The following is a 16,865-nucleotide window of genomic DNA, read 5'->3' as shown; positions in this document are numbered from 1 at the left end:
GTTTCTGTCCTAGGTGGTTTTGCATCCAGAGTTGGGTGGAGTTCTAGCCGAAGGTACATAAACTTGAGCTGTATGTGAAACGACTACCCTTGACCAAAATAGGGCTTTGGTAAGAGACAACTGAATGTTAATGACCTACCACGCATGAGCTCTCTGCTAAAGTTACTTTGTCCTCTTGCAGAGAATCAATGTTTTTGATAAGTTGTTTCTTGAACACAGAGGGCGAAACCTTGATCAGTGAAGACCTGGCTTGGCAGATTAGGCTGGACTATTTCCATGAGACAAAGAAAGACTTATTTGCATATTTCTGGGTTTGAACGGAGGTGGCAAAGTGAGCTTAACAATAATGATGGATTCAAACCAGATCGGCCACTGGGGGTGTGTCTGAAAAGTTTCAGCGCTACGCCCAACATTGTGTTTGCGAAACCCTGATATCCCACAAACTAGAAATTAGTAATAGTTGGCCAGCGTCTTCTAGGGCCTGGCTTTATTAAGCCTTGGGGCTCAACTTATTTTGTGCCAGACTCGGTCTGCCAATCTGAATTTATAGCACATCTTAAGACGGGAGCATCTGGTCGCCCAGGATTGTCCACGTTCCAAACAGAGCTGAACCTGTGAGGTGCAATTCGAAAGTAGATATACAGTGGTGTGCTTTTGCCAGGAGAAGATCCAACAGTCAGGGAGCTGTATGTAGAATAATTTCAGTCATATATAAATCGACAGAAGGAATTTGGAAGACCACCTTCTGCATAATGGCCCACTTAATTGGGCAGTTAAGTGTCCTTGAAAGGGTTATGAATCCTGTAGTCAGGACGACAGTCTTGCGTTTCATTGCTTCCAGATGTGGCTTTAAGGAGCCCCTTCTATCGAAGGTTACCCCCGATTTTACTGAATGTCGGCTATAAACATTTCTGGCACTTCAGAAAAGTAAAAGCTTCATCAAATAGACGTCAGATGGGTAAACGGCAAAGATGCAATCAGCATTAATGCCAGAAAACCAACTTCGCCCTCTATAGTGTCATTCACTGAACGTAGTTAAATTGGTCAGACATTTACTAAGTCCAGAACAGCTACAATACAATAATTTGGTTCATGAATAAACTGATGCATTTTATTAGTGTTTTACATAGAATAATGGTAAATGGCTATCTTTTATAAAAGGCCCTGAATATTAAATGTAACATGAATGTGTCCCTCCTAGCCTAAATATTACAAGTCTGCTTTATGGCAGTGAAATATCATTATATAAGGTGTTCCTTCCACCCACCTCATGGACCTATTACTCTCACCTCAAACCTATTGGTCCAGGGAGTTGGGGACAACTGTATTAGCGGTAGTACAAATCTTTTAGAATTTTTCTGAAGATGGGTGAAATCCTAGAGGTAAACTAAAGACCTCTGCAGAAAAGACCAAACAAGTGAATGATTCTCATCACAATGCCAAAAAGTATAAAAGAACAATTAGACCTCAAACTCAGTTCAGTACAAGCATTTGCAATGCAATAGGTCTCGCAGTTGTTAGAGCCATTGGCATTGTAAATGGCAATGCCTTTTATTTATGTGTTGGTTTTTAAAACGTAAATAAAAGGCATTGTCAATTACAATGCCAATAGTTTAAACTCTCGCAAATGTGAGACCTATTGTATTGCAAATGCTTGTTTTCTCCTCCTGACAATCACTACGGCTCTGTCTGCAACTTTTCCAGATCAGATATGTTGTAGGGACCACGGTGTCAAAGGTGAGAGTATTGTCTTATAACTAGGATGCTGGGTACTTTGTATAAGAATGTAAGTTAGGCCCCGCGCTTCCTTGACCTTCTGGTATAGGTTGGACAAGAAACAGCCGACACAGATGGTAATAGTTTGATTTATATGCGATTAATAGTTTGATTTAGCCAGACACTTGATTACATAATTATTACACGAAGCCGAGTGGTCCTTATCCTCGCACAGGATGTGTGTTCTCTACAAGCCACAGCCGCTTATGAGGTCTGTATTGGCAAGACTGCTGTTCAAGGACTGTTGGTGTCATGAACCATGCCTGCAACCCCGACTCACCTTTGACCCGAGACACTCTTCATGCAATAACGCTGGGGTTGTGTTTGTGTTTTTCGACTTCTTTTGCGAACAATACGCTAGATGTACTACTATGTGTTATCGGCGAACAGAAACTTATTTTCCCCAAAAGAAAGCTCACGAAATCAATATTTAAGGTTGGTAACAGCGACTGGTCACAATCATGGGGATAGTGACAAGAGTCCCCAGATAACTGTGGCCGGTTTCAAATAAAAACAAGGTTTGTGTGGCAGAAAATGCCGCCGGAATCCCGCCGCACACGCATCGGAAGTCAGGCAATGTCGCCTGTGACGGGGCCGCGTCCGGACCGGAAGAGGAGGCAGGCGGAGTAAATGCGTATCGCGGCCTGGGGCTCCTGTGAGCGGTGGAGAGCCCCGGGGCCGCCAGCAGGAGGTTGCTCAAGTGTTGCGAGGCTCCCTTGACCAAGAGGGAGCCCCGGGAAACGGGCTGGCAAGAGCCGCAGCGTGAACTCTGCGGAGGGGGCACGAAACCTAGATGTTGCTAAAAATCTGGTTTAGGAGCAAAAATCTATGCCACAGGCTTGGACTATAATTTATAGGGAGTAGTCACGAACAAAGGTAGAGATAGTAAGACAATGTGTCAAAAAATACAAATTTACAAAAACAGTGAGGACCCTACGACAGCGGTACAAAGTCCTCAGTCTTATGTTCAACATAATTGACAACCTAAATATTAGGGTGGTGATTCACCTGGGTTCTCTTGTGTGTATGTGGCTGGAATAGAGCCAATTCTGCCTCTTAAAGAAGGGTAGGGAACTCAATAGGCTTTAAAACAGAAATAGGAGTTGCAGAACCATGTTTGAAAGATGACAGAACAACATACATCCTTGCAATATGGATTATTCCCTCCATCGGTGCTAGTAAGAGTGATACAACGTGCATGTCTGAACAGGGGGTAAGCTGGTTTGTGTTAGCAGGAACCGGGCAACCTTTAGCCATGTATAGCTTCAGCAGAGCTAGTTAAGCATTTCGGTTTCCCAGTTCATCCCAATGAGGCATTCGAAAAGCCCAATACGGGCGTCAGGAGTGCAAAAAATTATTCAAATGTGCACAACAAAAAAACTAAAACAAAAAAAGAAATAATGTACCTCAAACTGCCATGCACCAATAGCTTGAGAGCCGCAGTTCCGACATCCCAACAAGTTAGGGAAGACATTCTTCGTTCTAAATAAGAAACACAACAATGAAATTAACATTTATAGCAGCCTTTTTCCCAATTTTTCAGCAAGTTGTACCTTTTGTTGGCATCTCAGATTCACAGGCTGTCATCAGCATGCAGATGGGTAAACGGCATCAGTGACTCATCATGGAACCAGCAAACAAATCTCTCATTCTCAGCAGTGAAACGCTGATGAAAGAGCAGCACTGAGGGGGGAGCGAAGAGCGCCCCCTACAAGTTCCTACGGCTACATAAAGAAAAACACCATATGATGCCCTCTTACCTTCGCAGCACATGGTTCACCGAAGCCATGGGTCCACCTGGGGAGCAAAGGAGAGCATGTGACATTAAATAAACAGCCAACACACAGCAATCAGTCTATTAAAACGACAAGTACAATTATGTAGTTGAGTCTCCAAGCTGGGGTGTGAAAAGCTATTAAAACAGGTAACTGGCCTCAAAGTAAGCAAACCAAAATGTCACAACCTTCTGTCAGTAAAGAGTTTTGAAAAGAATGGGGAATTTGAAGCCGGAAACCTCCAGGGAATTATATAATAACAGCCCCACGAAGTCAGGGCAACATTTTTACAGAAAGTAGCAAAGTCAGTCCTCTCTGGGGGCTAATTGTACAAGTTAACTCAAAGGCCAACTCCATCACAGGGAAAAAAGTCAACAGCACATTTTCATGTTAACTATAATTAATTGTGACCCCTCGCACTAGAGAATTAGGGTCAGGAATAATTTCTAAGGCCAGTTGGCCCCGCTCCGGGACCTGGCCCGCTGGAACAGCAGCATTACGCCATAACAGCAACTTCCGACTATTTGTCCATTCAGAAATCAAATCCTCCTTACAACTCTTCCCCAACATGACAGTGGTAGGAAACAGCGGACCATAAATATCCTCTCAGTCACTTATCAACCTGCCAGAGAAAATGACTGCAATGATTCACAAAAAACTAGTGCCGAGTGGAAGTTTACTATAAAAACACTTCGTAAAGACAACCATAATGCCAGTCAGAGCATCACCAGACAAAAAACGTGCCTAAATGTTGCAAACAAAGGAAAATATAATCTACACCGAAAGTGATGTCAATGAAATATTAAGCGTCTGTATAAAATATTTGTTGGCGAGTATGTGTGATCAGTGTCTGTAAAGTGGTGTGTGAAAATTAGTGTATGCGTGAAGCAAGTGTAGTAACGTGCTGACTTTGCATAGAATAAGCGGCGTGGTGTGTTTTGAAAGTGATGGGTGCTGCAGTTCATTTATGCTGGAAAGACAAATGTGGCACAGGGGTGTGGCAATGCCTACACTACCAGAGAACTATTTCACTTAGGGTTTTTCTGCCACTGACCAGAGGTATAAGACAATTCCAGTGGAAACAGTGAGGCCCACCGGCATGTAACTGCAGCACTGAAATCTACCAATGACGGGCAAGATCATATCTTACCTGTCCTTGGAAACTCACTGTTGCCAATATGCTGAAAGCAAAAATAACCAAAACCTTCTATACAAAGATTAGAGCAGTGCTTAATTTAATCATATCAAAGCAGTTGCTACACTGTAGTGAATTGTTACATGTGTATCGTGCTTTATATGCTTGACGAGGCCACGAAGCACTTCGATTCTCACAAATATTAGAGCAGTGCTTAATTTAATCATATCAAAGCAGTTGCTACACTGTAGTGAATTGTTACATGTGTATAGTGCTTCATATGCTTGACGAGGCCACGAAGCACTTGGATTCTCACTGGGTCCTAGGCGCAAGGCTGTAGAATGAGCTACGAGGGATGAGCGTGGAGGTGCTCGTGATTGTAAGACATGCTTCAGTTTGAGGAACTGCAGTCGTGCATACCTACTTAACCTTTTGTACAAATCAGACACTGATTTGTGTTTCTAGTAAATGTAACTGCCAATTAAGTATTTTGTACTTTGGAAACTGTAGGAGAATATCAACATGCCTTAATCTAGCAGGCAGTGAAATTCAGAGATCGGCCTTACAGGTAGAAATAGGCCATATGCGAGGTCATGTTGCGTTGGTATATTATGCGCCATCTGGCTGACACATTTTGAATTCTCTCAGTAGTAGGTGCGGTACTCTGTACCCATAGGCATGGTGAGAGTATCGGGGTAATGACAGCTTTTACTGTTTGCAGGAACCACAGGTAAGAGAACATTTGTCAGACATCTCATCCTATGGAAACATAGTTTGTCCACTTGATTTACCTCTTGTAATAAGAGTTTGGAGTCCACGATCGCTCCTAAATATCTTGAATGCAATCCCAATAATCAAGATTATAAATTGATAAGAAATGTCCCTCAACTACATTCGAGATTTTGTTGGCACACCTAATCTTGCCTGTAATTTTACTTGCGAGAATGTATTACCAGAAGAGGAATGTATTGCATCAGGGATTATGCGAACAATTTCATATTTAAAAGTACTCAAAAGATCGGGCATAGTCATGTTTTTCTTCTACTGACTAAGCTTGCAAATTAAAGCAAGTGGTTGGGGAAAAATAACGAACATTAAAATGCACTGGAAACTCACTTCCGGCGGTCCCTAAAGGCTTTTAGCTACACTTGTTGACATCAATTAAAAACGTTTTACAGACAAGCGAGAGGGAAATGCTCGCAAACATTGATTTTCCGAGGATGATTCTCCTAACGAGCGCTTGTCCCACTGCCTCTGACAAGGATGAAAGATGAACCAAGGTGAAAGGGTAGATGTACCCAGCTTGGAGGTCAAGGGTCTCCATAGGAGTACAATGGTGCAATGCCAGCAGGTTCACTTCAAGGTCGAGACCTTCTCCACGCTGGTGACACCTCCGAGACCACAGGCGAGAGACCGGCCGAGACCCAGGGAACAAACCCTCGACAGCTACCACCCAAGGACAAGCAGCAGAGGGCACGGTCAGCGCACCGGACACATCCCGGCCCTGTGTCCCCACAGTGGGGGCAATTCATCATCACAAGCAGGACACACGACTGCAGCGGATGATTTATTGAGACATCACGGGAGTGATACTGCTACTCAGCTGATCATTAAAAATCTGAAGACTGAAAATAACTCCCAAAAATCAATACTCGCATATTTGGCATTTATTTCCCCAATGCATCAGCACCGTCTACCAGCAACAAACCTAGCGCAAGGCATTTCACGATCGCAAAAGACTTCAGTAGTTAGGCTTTCGGGCTTCAAGCTTGTGTTTAATACCCCCCCCCCATATCATTTGAAACAATGGTAGATACGATGGGGCGCGAACTACACATTGCAGGTTATTTTTGTAATGGTGGTTTATAGGTGTGCTGTGCTTGCATGCCTTAGGAAAGATAACTGCATAGCATGTTCTGCACTCCACAAGGAAAGGCATGACTAAACAGAGCACGGCTAAAGGAAAGCAGTGGGGAAAATATACATTTATAACTACGTCAGGTACCACAAAAACCTAGGTATTCCAACAAAGTTGTTCCCATTGCACTGGGACTCAAGGTTCTTTTTCTGCCAGCAGGTCTAACCCTATAGTATCCAGACGCTGCAGACTGGTATTCTGGCTGTGGGCACCAAACGCTGGACAGAACAGGCGGAGTCATGCACTGTGTCCTACATACAGGGCCAGTGGAATTATGCAACAGTGGAGCAGCAAAACTCGTGGCAGGGTTCACTAAACTATGCAGCAAGAAGAGAAATTATGCGGCATAGAGAAACACATTTTCTGACAATAGTTTTAATTTACACATCAAGTCTGTCTGGGCAAGGGCTGTACCTCATTAGTACCAGTTTATAACCAGAGCAATAAGGAACTGAAAGGTGACCAGTCGACCTTTGAAAAAAGTCTTCCTAACATATGTAGTCACCTTTTTAGTAACTTATAAGTTCGAGCTAGAGCATTTTTTTGTTAAATGCGGCTAATTATGCAGCAGATCACACACAAATCAATGACGAGGAAAATGCCGCTGAATTACACAGTTCAAGTTGTCCCACCTAAACCAGAGCTAGAACCTTCATATGGCTACAGCGCCAGCCTCATCCTAGAAGCCAGATAGGGACGGTTGAGGCATTTGACGATCCAGGTCAGGCTAGGCAACTGCCAGGGGTGGGATGTTCTATTGTGCTTACTGCTTATTGTGCACTATGACGGTGCAGTCATTTGTGTGCAGACTTCTCTTGATCATCGTTTCATGATGCTGATAAGTATATATGACCTACTGTGCTGCGATAGTGATGTGAAAACCCAATCTAGAAGAGCTATTAAAAACATCACACTTCCTCAACATAGCACACCAGTACTTTGTCAACGTGACGTGGTGGCGCAAATAAACATTGTATACTGCTGCGTCGACCTGGGTGAAGCACCTTGGACTGAAGACTTCTGGATCATTCAAGGGTGACATCTTAGAAAGCCAGTGGTGCACAATGCTTCATAAGTACTTTTCTGTGCCCCGCAGTATTCTACAATAGCTGTTCACAAGTGCCTCCATCCATCTTTACCAGTTGAAGGGGTCTGTGGTGAACGCAGGTGTTGTACAAATAAAGTGTTTCTCTGATGTGAAAGAGCAGTCTGTCCAGACTTAGCTGACAGACTGTATAACACATTGGCTTGGTTAATTGGATGATGAATTGGTCCAAGTCCTAAGCACAGCAGTGCACACAGTAAAATCTACCTGAAATACTACGAATTGTTTCCACAGCTAGCGAGCATCTCTAGTCCCGAGTGTTGGACAGTGGCAGTTTTATCCATGTGCCTAAGGAGGCTGCATTGTTGGTAGTCATTACAATCGAAAAAGCTGACAGCTTCTCTAATTCACAGCAACTAGGTTTCCCCATCAGCCGTTTAGAGTACCTTCGACCAGCCCAGGTATGGACCTTCATACCACTAAACTTTCAGGAAAAGCCAAGTGTCACCTTGTGTATCACCTTGTGTCTCACCACAAATTGATTGAAATACTAATGGTATGTGCTTAGCCAAGAGGCCACAAAGTAGGACATTTGGAGTTAGAGTTTCACCCCACATACTCAGCTGAAACTGGCTAAGAGCTGGTTTGTGCCTCAGTCCAAAACCTGAGATTGGGGTACTGCAAGCCTCACCATTACACTGTTGTGAAGTCTGACCTAAAATTGCAAGTCTCATTCATGGAGGGAATAACTGTTTGGAGCACTATAGGAGAATGTGTAGCGTCTTACAGCAGACACCTGTGAGGGGATGAAGTAGTATGTTTGGGTCCCACACCAGAGCATGTGGGAAGGAGCTCAGAAAACTGAACGCGTGGCTTCAATATAAAAGGAACCATGTGTCTGAAAGGCTCACAAGTATGAAAATAATATTTTAGGCCAGACAAATATGTTAACTGGTATCACATAGAAAGGCATGGTTAAACTGTACGTTTTAATAAGGGCTGACTCATCTCGTTGAATGGGTGAACACTGGTTTGTCACTGGGCCGTTCATTTTTTATTCTTGAATTATTACGTCTTTGGGGAACACACAACTACACAAACACAATCCGAAGGAGCAATCAAAAAGCTGCATTTATTCCTTTAGACCATCACAACGATTATTAACTCGCAGTCACATTCATTTCTCAGGTGGAATGGGCACGTTAGGAAGTGTCATTTCTATCCCACTGTTACTCGAGTGCAAGCCAGACCTTTAAATGGCAATCTAAAGTTTGTGTTTTCACACAGATCTGTTTATTTTCAAGACATTACCATCATCACTACACTTACAACAACTGCCATCTTGGTCAGCATTACCACAATTATAACCCATTACTACAGCCAACACTACTACGTATTTACCACAACTACTTACAACACTACTACTTAGCACAACACTAATACTTACAAGCACTGCAACCATCGGTGTTACCATTACCAAAGAACAACACCATTACCACCAATATGATTATCACCACCATTAAAACCGCCACCATTAACATCAAAGCCAATAGTTCTCACTTCAAAGAGCTACCACGTGCAAATACAGGAATAAAAGCTGCATGCATGCACTAGCTTATTAAAGCTAGAAATATTAGATTTGCCTAGAATTGTTTACTTAGTGAGGGATAGGAGTACTGATCGATATATCAGTAAGGGTTAACATATGTTTACATGTTGTCTGAACAGACATTTGTACTTACTGACAAAGGGCAAGCTCCTGTAAAGCATGTAGAAGCTGCACAGAGCATTCAGGGTGGGGGCTATGCAGACTACGAGGCAAGGTGTCGGCGTTTATGGCTTGGAAGTGTAGGAAGATGCTAGGTTAGGTCTTACCCTTCCTACTCCATGAATGGGTGGTATTACACAGCATTGTCTGTGGTGACTTGATGTGCTGCTGGTCAAAGTGCCTGCTGTCATAAAAATCTTACAGGCCTCTAGGTCTGGTGAAATGAATAACCTACTTAGCCTAACTAATACGCTTGCCCCATAACTTGGCCTCAACTTGTGTGATCTTAGACAAATACCTTATTTCACAACCACCTTTTTCTGCATTATCATACGAGCGCACATTCAAATATGGGAGTTCAACAGGTCTGTTGTACCAACAAAAATTGTCTGATTGAATAAACTCTTTAGGTATATGTAAAATAAGAACGTAAACACATAGGCTACGCCTGGTTTGCAGCTTAATTCATACTAAGTATTGTCCTCAAGGTGGAGGCAGAAATGTTGCTCAGTCCATGTTTAAAAACTCACTTAAATACCTTACTAAACATGATATGGTAGCACACTCATTAACACAGCACATTTTCCATTGAAGTGGCCATGAACTTTCCTAATGACAGTTCTACTAATAAAATGATATCCAAATGATAGTGTGCGGAAATCTGGTTTCAGCAAATATCATTTGGACATAACCAAGTAAAGTGTTCTGATTGTTTTGATCTTATTAAAATCTTTGTTTGAGTTTCCATAATATTTCTGTATTACCACCCAAAGTTGCTTTCCTACCTGTCATTGAGAAATATTTGTACAACTCATTTACAAGCTATTTAAATGCATGCTAGAAATAAAACCGACATGCTGGAGCCTTTTATTTTACACTCCCTTGTCAGACAGTTCTTTAGATAATCCTTTAACTTTGCAGTCATAGAAATACCATTAGCTTAGATTTGACTTCAATCTTTGAATACACAACAAATATGACGCGATAAGAACATGATTTAAAGGCTTTTCATTGCTCAATCACTCTCCGAACGATTAGAACACCTGTCCTTTGCGCGCTCAACAAAAAGGAGTATAAGGCCCTTAAAAAAAAGTTTGCCCTGATAAAATCTGACTCACTATAGCGAATGGGTGAGTAGATTTTCGAGGCCTGAAATGTGCTGTGAGAATAACCTGAAGATAGCCTTTCTATGAAGAGGAGCAGTACTGTTAGTTAGTCTTTCTGCCAAGAAACTGCTGGGGCAACAGGCTCTGGCCAAAAGAGGGCTCGTGTTGATAAATGGTGCTTTAACAATAACAAATACAAACAAGCATTTACAATGCAATGGTCTCGGCAATATTAAAGGTAGAGCTATTGGCATTGCTCATGACTTTTTTTTTTCCAGGGCAATATACAGACTTATGGGGTTCTCTGCAGATAACGATCAGCCTAACAGGCAGTCTAAATTGAATTATTATTGGACAGGTCAACTGAATTGGAAAAACAAGCCAATGACATCTTTTTCCAACATCGCGAAGTCCCTTAAACACATCATAATTGTACATGAAAACCGATTCACCCGAATGAACAAAATATATATTCATTCAAACTATTTTATTGCAGATAATCAAGTTAACAAAACAACCCAAAAGCACTGTCCTTAGAATTTTTGCAAACAGCAGGCGCCCGTCATATTTCATTTGTCTAAGCTACGCTGATTGGTAGATGGACACTCACAACTGTTATACCCACACAGGGGGTGCCAAGCTGCCCATGTTGCCTTCATCTGTCCTTTAACCCTATAGACAGTGCCAGGGGGGGGGGGGGGCACATTTCTAATGAGAGCGTCGTCAGCGCATTGACGTCACGCTGCGTGCCATGCCATCACTCACTGTGATCGCTTGAGGCAGCCAATCAGATGGTGCCACCCCCTCCTTTGGCAAAGCCCCTCTCCTCACTGAGTGTGCCAAGCCATGCATGAGGGTCCCTGGCAGTGCCACCCGTGCTGTCAGCATCACCACAGAGGGAGCCAGCCTGGCTCAGGGGAGGGGCTGTTGCTATGGTGACGGTGTGCGGGGCGATGTCTGTTCATCTGCCTCTCATCCACGCCCCCCACACGGGCATGTTACAGATACCTGTCCTGGTGCCCCATCCCCCACCTGCGCACAAAGGACGGGGAGGGTGAGAGAGGGGGTGGAAGAAGGGAAATGAAAAGACAGGGGCAAAGAGAATGGGAGGCGGAAGTCGATTGGAAATGAGGCGAGAGAGAAAGAAACATGAAGCCTGTAATTAGGCAGAGGAAAGAAAGGCTCGAAGACAGAAAAATACAGAAAGGTTTAGACACTGAAAACGAAAGAAATAACGAGGATGGGGCAGGCCTGGCAGCGACAACAAGCAGGGGAGAAGGATGGACACGGAGTGCTTAGCAGTACTTAAAAATACACTCCATACGACACACTCATGCTTTACTTATCAGAAATACAGGAAGCGGTGACGCAGCACGGAGCCTGCGTCCATGACAGCTGAAGACATCCTTCGTATGGCTGTCGCCTGCTTTCCCCAAAATGACAGATCCCCCTCGCCTTCCCTCGGCAGCCGCCCCTTCCCCTCTCTCGGTCGTGGGCTGAATGACTGCAATATGTGCGCGCGCACTCTAAAACGAAACCTAGCGTGGGGGCGGGACTTCCGTCTTGTGCGCGAAGCCCGCGCCCACGGAGTTCCTGGTCCGAGGAGCAGTGGTGACGCGGGGCTCCCATGCCGGAGGGAGAGCCCCACGGAGGCGACAGAACACCGGATTGGCGGTAAGTGGGCCTTGGGGGGCGCTCGTGTGTGTGTGTGTGCGTGTCTCTGTGTGCGTGCATGTGCACTCGTGTGTGTGCGCGCATGCGTGCAGGGGGAGGTGTGCCTGTGTATGTTTGCGCTTCCCAGGAGACAGCCACGGCGAGCGCGGCGCGTGCCAGTTTCGAATCGCCTTGCGCGCGGCCAGGATTGTCTCCTGGGAAGCAGACACGGCCACAATAGGTTCTCGGCAGAGACGCGCGGCTAGCCGAGAACTAAAAAAAGGAGCAGCATTAAGCCAACTGTAATGGGCCACCACTAACACTTTTTGTCATATATATCCTGTCTGGGAGTATGCATCAATGAGGAAGGGACTCCAAATATTCCTCAAACCTAACCATGCCCATTTCTGATAACCACACTGGGAACACCTTTACATTTTTGTAAGGCATGGCTGACCAGAATAGTAGATTTGGCAATTATGTATTTGATTGCAATTTAAAAAGGGGTAACAAAACTCAACCGCAATTCTGAATATGTCTACACATATTTAAACATTGCCATTTTAATAGAAAAAGTTCTGGGGTGGGTCGGATTTATTTTTAACTTGGGGGTTTGAGGGATGCAGCTGTAAAAACTTTGAAGACCACTGTTGTATTCAGTCGTGACGGGATCCATGTGCTGGCATTCTCTATTTTGCATGGATTATCCGAGCCCAAGAGATTTTTCCCCAGTTTATATTACCTAGGCCAAGATGGTTCATTTTTAAGAGATGGGTGAGGAGGACTGGAGAGTTGTGCCTTATCAGTCACCGGAGGGCTACGAATACCCTGTTGACTGACCACGCCAGAGTGCCGCTTTCACCAGTCTAAAGAGTGGTATCCTACTACTTAGCTCACCACCTCCCTGTTGGTCTTGTCCCAGCATAAGGTTCTTAGCCCAAGGGAAGTTTGGAGAACGTTAGTCTTCCCTATAATTACGCATTGTGTAGCAGACATTGGTCACCAATGTGACATTTTAACATGTACACCGGAGTGAGCACAGTCAAACTTGCATGTTAGGATGAAATTGTGGGCTGTAGAATGTCCACTGTGGGATATGATGCTAGAGGTCTGGATATGCGGTTAAGTTATAACTAGTGATTTACTTGCATTTTTTTTTTTAAAGTGTCAGGGCCCAACGTTTTGCTCAGAAGCCCACAGCTGACGCTATCGAAGGTCCGGGTGCTAAACACCATGCTGCAAAGTCTTGATGCCACCTCATGCTTCTTTAATGTTCCACTTGGCACTCCCTGCCTCTTTACCTCACTCTTGAAGGTTCTTTTTCAGCTATGCTTTCTACCTTTACTGGTTGTTTTTCATCCTTTCTCCATTATGTGTTTTTCCCTCTCTCGCACTGGATCAAAGTAAGCTTAGGAAAAATAAGTGGCGGTGGTGGGGACCACCATCTCAAATTAAGCACTGGTTGTAACAAAGCGACAGTGCTTCAGCTGGTATACAATCCAATCTCAGGTTGACCAGGAGAAAGCTAGGGAACCTAACATACTTATTTAAATGAATTTCACTGTAAACTAATATGCAATGCCCTTTGTTTCAGAGTTCTCTTACTGGCTCACTTTAGTACAACAGTAAAGTAGAATACTGGTTATTTTACAGTCTATATATATCAGACACACTGGCAGAGATGATCTCATATCTGGCAGGCACACGTTCTACTGCCCAACCAAAAAGCTCAGTTGCCCCCTCCACTTCAAGGACGGGACAACATCATTCAGGCTCCATCCTGGCCTTATACCAGGCTAAGAGAAACTTCAAAGAGGAAAAGACTAAATAATTCCAAAATATAAGCTACTTTTGGAGTGCCAAAAGCCGGTTTGCCAGTTTCAAAGTAACAAATTCAGAAATACCTTACTTAGACAATCAGCCTAAAGTACTTACTCGCCCGAGGCACAGAACAAAACCCCGTTGGATACAATGAGACAACACATGTATAAACTACAATCTTTGAGAAACTAGAATAAGGGGGATACAACAGGTTGTTCTCATCAACCTGGTGGAAGTCATTCTTGGAGCAGAATTTGTCAAACGGTTCGGCAAAAAGATTAGTCACAACCAGTTTCTTCAGGTTAAATTTTCGTAACATTCATACAGAATCGGTCGGAATAACTGGAAGGAAGAGAGGAGATAAGGCACAGGAGGTTTGATAGTCATGTCACCAGACCTGATTCAGGAGGGTGTTACCAAATTTTCAAAGAAAATAATGTCTTGCTTTTAGCTCTCTCCCGCTTAAATTTGACTGCTTGTACGCAAGTCAATGGAGAAAATATATTTCCACGAATATTTCCACTTTCTCAGTTTGTGTCAAAGTAAGAAAACATACTAACAGTATGTTTTTACATGAACAAAAATTAAAGTTTGTGAGTGCAAAATAGTGGTTAGAATACAATACTATAAACACTACATGGCTCAATGCTGTGGAGTAATTCAACTATAAGAAAGGACCAATAAATGAGGCAGACTGGAGTCTATAAATGTTAAAAAAAAATAATGGGGACTCGCAGAGTAATAAATAGCACCAATGTAAAGACTTTAGCCAACAAAGCTTGCTATTCTAGGGCTTGAAGAACCAAACTTAAATGGAAAAAGAACCAGTTAGAGTTTGTGAGGGTGGTACAAAAACAATCATTGGTAAATGCATTAGGTTTAGTCTCTGATTATTAAGTTGTTTTTTGTTGTAACTTGCGGAGCAGTTGTACAATAGGTTACAGAAAGTCTATTAACCCCTTCGCTGCGGCCGCGATTTTTCTGCCGTGCTGTAAACAAACAAACAGGGCGGGCCGTGATGAACCCCAGCAGTCATCAGCACACGCCCACCGCAGGGCGTGACGGCTGGGGTTCGTCACCAGCATGGGAGGGGTTAAAATATTATGACTTGTTTATGTACAAAAAGGCAATATATTGTGCTGTTACTAGTGGTATAGTGCGGGTAATAGCAACATTTTGAAAAACAAGAGGGCAATAACAGAATTAATTGATGTGATAGCAATTTTGTGTGTTTAGAGGAGTTATGACAACTTTTAAGCCTGGTGCCACTGAACCTGCAGCACCATTAATAGCATGACTATTGCCTGTCAGGTAACTGCCTGTTTAATAGTAAGATTTAACAATAATCTGTTTTTAGTGGGGTACCTAGACTTTTGGCCCCCCGTGCCTCTGCATCTGCTGCACCATTCAAATGACATCCCTTTCAACCACAGCTTAACTGCTAGTAGTCAAATATAGCAATATGTGTTTAGAGGTGTTCTGACAACTTTAGGGCCCTTAGCTACTACACCTGCTGCATCATTTAAACCATGACCCTGTTGACTGCAAGGCAATTGCACTTGTGGCTGCCTGTAAAGTAGCGAAATATAGCATGGCTCTTGTATATTAACTTTCTTTTTAACGGGCAATGTTTATTACAAAATTTAGATTTTGATCATAATGACCAAATAGATTAAGATGAAAAAAATCAATCCGATAATGCCTACGAAGTGCAAAGAAAGGTAGGGGGCATGAATAGGAAGTGCTACAAACGTGCTAAGGCACTTCACACAACTAAGTAATAAAATGCAAGCATTCCAGCATACTGATAGAAGCTGTCTGCCTTTTCCGTGGGAAAAGATCTTACCCTAACAGTGAATGGGGCTTAAACAGTGTGAGCATCTTTAGTAGAAGTTTCGTAAACGCGTGCAACCATGGGAAGTTACCCTACAAAAAAATGTCAACATAAAAGCGAACACAGTGATTCAGCCATGGAACTGATAATAGCATCCTTAGAAGTGTTCCCAGAGGTGGTAATAATAAAAATAAAAAAAACTTAAGAGCACGAGGCTGGCTTTAAAGAATTATAACGCTTGGGGGCGGAACAATTGGGATACTAAAACCCTTTTAACCAAGGATATTCACTACACACCTGGGGAGAAACTCAAACCAAGGACCTCGGTTTCTTTCGGGACACCAGTTTTCCAGTGATGGGATTGAATTTAACGAACTGGTGAATTCAGGATAACAGAGGCTGTGTTTCAAAATCCAATTATACTAACACAACTAACATAAAATAATGTCAAATAAAAACGAATTACTGAAAAACTTCTGTACTAGAGACTAGGAGTGGCCCGACCCGCATCCCACGTGGAACACTACAGCACGCGTGCAAGCTGCAGCCTTACACGCCGACTTAAGCTTCTCATTTTGCGTACGAGTTCGAAATGACAATTTACTCATTACCTGTAAGCAAAGGTTGGGCTTTTGGGACACGAAAAAAACAAATAATTGCTGGAAAAATCAAGTTAAATGAGGACCGAGGGCAAAGAGCTACCTTACCTCTTCAACAAGCCGATAGAAAGAACTCACGAGGCCAAGTCAGAGAGCGTCATGGAAAAAGAAAAGGGACAAACATTCCGGTATCCGGGAAATGGTTTTAGAACGTTAGCTAAACAGTTGCAGAACTAGTCATATAATGGAGTAAATGTGGCCGCCATCTTGTAATAGCTTAGTTTCAGATCTCAATACACAAATGTGCTTTCTATGAATCTTTGAGATGAAAAAGACGGAATGCTTAATCCTAATAGAATTATCTGGTGTTCAAAGTGGCTAAATAAAAGGCACACATCTGCCATTTTCTTGTTACCTTTCTTTTACAGACAATTT

The 16,865-nt window shown here is 43.2% G+C and overlaps 1 long non-coding RNA gene across 7 annotated transcripts in view; it reads right to left on the bottom strand.

Moving 5' to 3' along the window:
• Positions 1 to 16,865, bottom strand: part of LOC144828759 (uncharacterized) — a 132,686-nt gene that overhangs the window by 91,762 nt on the left and 24,059 nt on the right. For 5 of the 7 annotated variants that reach the window (XR_013610527.1, XR_013610530.1, XR_013610532.1 and 2 more), the window contains exons 1-3: positions 16,539 to 16,559; positions 3,537 to 3,573; positions 3,183 to 3,258 (exon numbers count right to left, since the gene is read on the bottom strand). This is a non-coding gene — a long non-coding RNA (uncharacterized LOC144828759). Of the gene's footprint in view, positions 1 to 3,182; positions 3,259 to 3,329; positions 3,501 to 3,536; positions 3,574 to 16,538; positions 16,560 to 16,865 lie in introns of those variants that run through there. The other 2 variants (XR_013610531.1, XR_013610528.1) reach the window with 2 other exon arrangements.

Source organism: Lissotriton helveticus, chromosome 4_1 (genome assembly GCF_964261635.1).
Source record: "Lissotriton helveticus chromosome 4_1, aLisHel1.1, whole genome shotgun sequence".
Classification (NCBI taxonomy): Eukaryota; Metazoa; Chordata; class Amphibia; order Caudata; family Salamandridae; genus Lissotriton; species Lissotriton helveticus.
The sequence above is the reverse complement of the archived record's forward strand: the minus strand, read 5'-3'. Positions and strand labels throughout refer to the sequence as shown.